The 4746-nt window shown below is 37.9% G+C and overlaps 1 pseudogene; it reads left to right on the plus strand.

Moving 5' to 3' along the window:
• Positions 1-225: 225 nt before the first annotated feature.
• LOC109435862 (porimin pseudogene) lies at positions 226-855 on the plus strand (annotated as a pseudogene).
• Positions 856-4746: the final 3891 nt, after the last annotated feature.

The following is a 4746-nucleotide window of genomic DNA, read 5'->3' on the forward strand; positions in this document are numbered from 1 at the left end:
GAGTGAAGTCCCCACCTGTGCTCTGCGCACCAAGCCCTGCGTCAACCCCTGCTTCTGGCCCTAGACGCATCCTATTTAGTCATTGGGGGCAGGTGGCAGGAGGGGAGTCATGCACCGTGGAGGAGACCTGGAGCTGGCTCAGGTGCACAGAAGGGCCGCTCTTGCTGGTGCCACCGCCACCTCAGTTGGGGAGCCACAGGACCGCTGCATCTGGCCCTCGGAACAATGGGACTCGGTGCACAAGGCGGCTTGGCCTTTTTCATGGTGGGGAACTGCTGGTGTTAGCGCTGCTCAAGGCCACAGTGGACCGTGGCCTTAAAGACTGGGGGAGTCTTTAAGCAGAAATCCTTCCAGTTCTTAGAAGCCCCACTACTGCACCAACAAAGAATACCCTACACAGGACTTTCAACCATACGAATGAGTCTTCCAAAATCACTGTGAAGCCATCTACAACTCCAGTTTCCTCAGTCTCAAAAACATGGGGCAGTCACCACCCTGAAACCCATAGCAACATCTAAAATGACAACATCATGGGTCTCAACAAATGTGTCTTCCACCACCTTAAAGTCAACACCCAAAATAACAAGTGTTTCACAAAACACATCCCAAATGTCAGCATCCATTATGACCACAACCTACAATAGTTTGGTGACAACTGTTTCTTCATCAGTAACAATCACAGCAACGATAAATTCTAAAGAAAATAAAGGATCAAAATTTGATATTAGCAGCTCTGTTGGTGGTATCTTATCAACACTGGGAATTTTATCTGTTCTTTACATCAGATACAAAATGTGTTATTCAAGAAGAGGCATTCTGTCTAGAACCATTGACGAACATGATGTCATCATTTAAGGAAATCTAAGGAACGAAGAAAGAAGATTGATGCAACATTATCAATTAGTTTAAGACAATATTCTTTTTCTGAAAATAGTACAAACAGGCCATGCATATAATGTGGAATATGCTTTATAAATATGTAAAGATTCATCATGATACTAAAGGTAAAAAGGGTTTGGTTTGGGTTTTTAATAAACATTTGGAGTGTACAGTTAGTGCAATGGTCACAGGGCCAGTCGTTGGAAGACATCGTCATTGAAGGGCATGATGCCATCACGGCATACAAATAAGGAGCGTGTCACGGCACTCAGGAGGTGGACTGTCTTTGTTGTTCACACAAAGAATTTCAGTGCTATTCAGGGCTGGATATATCCTAATTGACTAATGCCACACAACAGAAAATTTCATGAGGAAACCAGGTCTTAAGCATGATTTTAGTTTGTGTCTCTTCAGAAAGCATCAATATTTTGATGTTTTTGGTTTAGTACTTGGTTTAGAAACAAAATGTCCCCCCTCCTCAAAACAAAAGAGATCAAATAAAAGAAAACAATACCTGGGCTCAGCCCTGTTAAAGAGCCATTGGAGAGCCTGTATTTTTATTCATAACCTCCTTTGAGCTTTCAATGACGGTTGATATAATTATCTTTTTCCCTATGTGTAATTTCAGCAAATTTCAATGTTTAACTTGATAATGTTTTAAAGACTTAGTGCTTAGTATTAAATAAGAACTTAGATTATTTGTTACTGTGAGAACATTGTCTGGAAATTACTGTCGCCACGCAGCAGCTTAACCATTTGTTTCCTTGAACCTGCCCCCAAAGAAAGGAGAGTCTTTAAGATGGATCCTTTCAGGGACTTTGCTAAACCTTTGTGTTTGCACCTTATGCCTCCTTGTTTGGTCCCAGAAAGATGACTGGACAGTCAATGACGAGTAAGATTCCTCACGGAAGGAAGAACTCAAGCCAGAAACAGTCGTGTGGGGACCAGCAGGAGAACCCACGGGATTCACAGAGGTGGGTACAGCCCCCTACCTTCCTCAGGCTAAGGAAAGCCTCAGCCTCTGTGGCTGCATTCCTTCCCAAAACCTGCAGGGGAAGCGATTCAATGAGGTGCTCTCCATCTATTCATATGCATATAGGTTTTGTCCCTTGGGGAAGTTGACTTAGGTCCAGCTGCCTGCAGGTAAGGGTGATTGACTGGAATCGGTTTCCTAAAACCTTTGTGTATAGGATTCACAGATCTTGAGATTGACAAGCTTTACCTCCTTTACTTCCCTACCAAACTAATAAAAGCTGATGCAAGGCCCAATTCGGGCCTTCCAGTCTTTGAGATTGGGGGATCCCTTGGTCTGCTTAAACTCTACTCATGACTATTGTCTTTTCTTAACCCTGCACCGTCCTCCTTGAGCCCACAACTCTCAAATTACTTTATTTTATATTCAGCTATTAATTATGTATTTAGTGAATATTTTTGAGGTGTAGATCTGCTTTCAATATCAAACAATTTGGGGAAACAGTATTTTTATACTAAATATTTTGGAATAAATATAAATTCTTATCAAGTTTTGAAACAGGAATTTTTAAGACAGGAAACTTGCTGCTCCCTTATTTGGGTATTCTTCAGGCTAGTTCCTCTTCTCTTGCTGAGGACCCGGCACTTTCATATGTATTATATTAATGGAGAACAAAAGCACAGCACTGTAGGGATACCAATATTAGCCAACAGATTTTGGAGTGTTTTCAGTTTTACAGTTTATATTTCAGCACTCAAACTCAGGGTCAAGTTTTGACAAAGATGTACTTAGTCATACTAAATATAAATACTAAGATCGTATTTCTAGCTTAGATTGGTCAAAGTAAATTATACCTATTTCTAATAGTCTAAAAATGAGCTAACATGCACCTACATTTAATAAGAATTAAATTTAATAGGAATTAAATGTAACTTCTGTGATCGGCTCTAGGTTTACAGAGAATATCATACATCAAGAATTTTGATATAAAAGACCATTTCTACTCACCGTGCATCATGGCAAATTGATGTGATGAACATGGGTGATAAAAATTATCCAAAATATGGGTATGACAGGACGTATGTGACACATGTAGAGGTGGGAAAAGTATTATAAAACACGTGTGTTTATATTAGTTTGGAAAAGATGTCGGCTGATAAGTAAATTGTATGTTACTAACTTAGCCCTAACTGGTCTTTCAACTACTGCTTTCATATCTTTGCAAAATAGACTTAAGATACATTTTATAGTAATGGGGGCCTTTTAAATATAAGTTCCTTTGTCCCCTGCATTCTTGACATTTCAATACTTTAAATCAGTCATTATTTTGTAGACAGGCCTGAAATTTTCTTGAGTACTGTAGCACTTTGAAGATTAAAAAACCCACTTTAAAAGTAGTAAATATCACTACATACCTTTAAAGTTTTCTGTTCTTTGGGTTTGAAATAATTTAGTTGTCTTTTCTCTGTATCTAAGTTGTAAACTTGTTATTTTCAAATGCCAGTACATCAATGCAGTCAGGTTTTTTGGTTACGTGCAAACATTGGGATAAACAGTGATACAACCAATATTTAGTGTTGGAGAACATTTTCTAAGCATAAACTTACCTTCCTAATTATGTTACTTAAGCAAATGTTCATTTTGTTTGCATTCCTTGAGAATGTATTTATGTGATGATAAAAGCAATCCAGATAGATATTTAAATAATAGGAAGAATTGAATCGATGATTGTTAAATTTCCTTGGATAATCCATAAAATGAATAAATCAAATACAGATAAGTGAGAGTTGGCAGTATATTACAGTGATAATTTTGTATCTTTCAGAAAAAAAGAAAATAAAGCAGATTTCTCTTACTTGTTTTCTTTTCATTATAATAACCAGTTTTTGGTATTGAGTTGTTACTGAGATATATTTTTAGAATAAATTTTTGTTATCCAAGAAAAATAAAATAAAACAGAGTGAAAGTTACGTTGGGTTCAGAGATATGTGAGAATGAATAGAAAAAGTTCTGTATGCTGTATGTGTGTGCACGTACCTGTGTGTGTGTGTGTGTGTGTGTGTGTGTGTGTGTGTAAGCATACACTCTTGCAGGGTATCAAGGGATGCTCAGGAATTAAGTGTGAAAGCTTTTCTAAGTGTTTTGTTGGCACACATAAAAAGGGAACATTTTGACCAGAATCACTTTACACGTACCTGGCAGCCAAGTGATCCTGGCAAGAAAATCTATTGCTGGAGTGTCCCCAGCAATCTTCCAACTGGGCTTAATTGAGGACACTCTATTCTGTCCTAGCTCAGAGACAAGCTATGGGAGAATAAATCAGCTGGATTATTTTTAAAAAAGGGTAAAGATTGAATTCAGGTGTTTGAGTACATGGTAACACCTACCTCCACTGGCATTAGAGGCACAGAAAAGTCCCAATTAAATCACATACTTAAGGCAGCAAAGGACCATCAGGAAATAGCTTTGATCTAATGCTTCAGGGATTTTCTCAAGGTCTGTGTATTTGATAATACATCTTCATTTTCCTAATTATTCTTTTTAGGTTTTTCAGAGACACCATAAAAGGTGAATTCTTGACATTTTTTGACAAAGAGCTACGTATGTAAACATGAAAAAAATTCATTTCATTTTTAGGTACATAACTCTTGAGTAATTTTAACATTTTTAGCAGAACTTTTAAATCATTAGATAGAGACAGTATTCAGCTTCAGCCATACAAGTTCTAAAGGAAAGTTTCCTTTCAAGCAAGCACACATATGCTGTTTACATTCTGTTGGGCAGCCAAGCCTCACTGGAGGGAAAGTAACCAGTTTTAAGAGGGTGATAGGCATACTGCAAATGAGTTTTTGCAATGCATTCAGAGCATGGAAGCAAATTTAGTTAACCCTATG

Source organism: Rhinolophus sinicus, chromosome 2 (genome assembly GCF_057876585.1).
Source record: "Rhinolophus sinicus isolate RSI-liver-muscle chromosome 2, RSI-T2T, whole genome shotgun sequence".
Classification (NCBI taxonomy): Eukaryota; Metazoa; Chordata; class Mammalia; order Chiroptera; family Rhinolophidae; genus Rhinolophus; species Rhinolophus sinicus.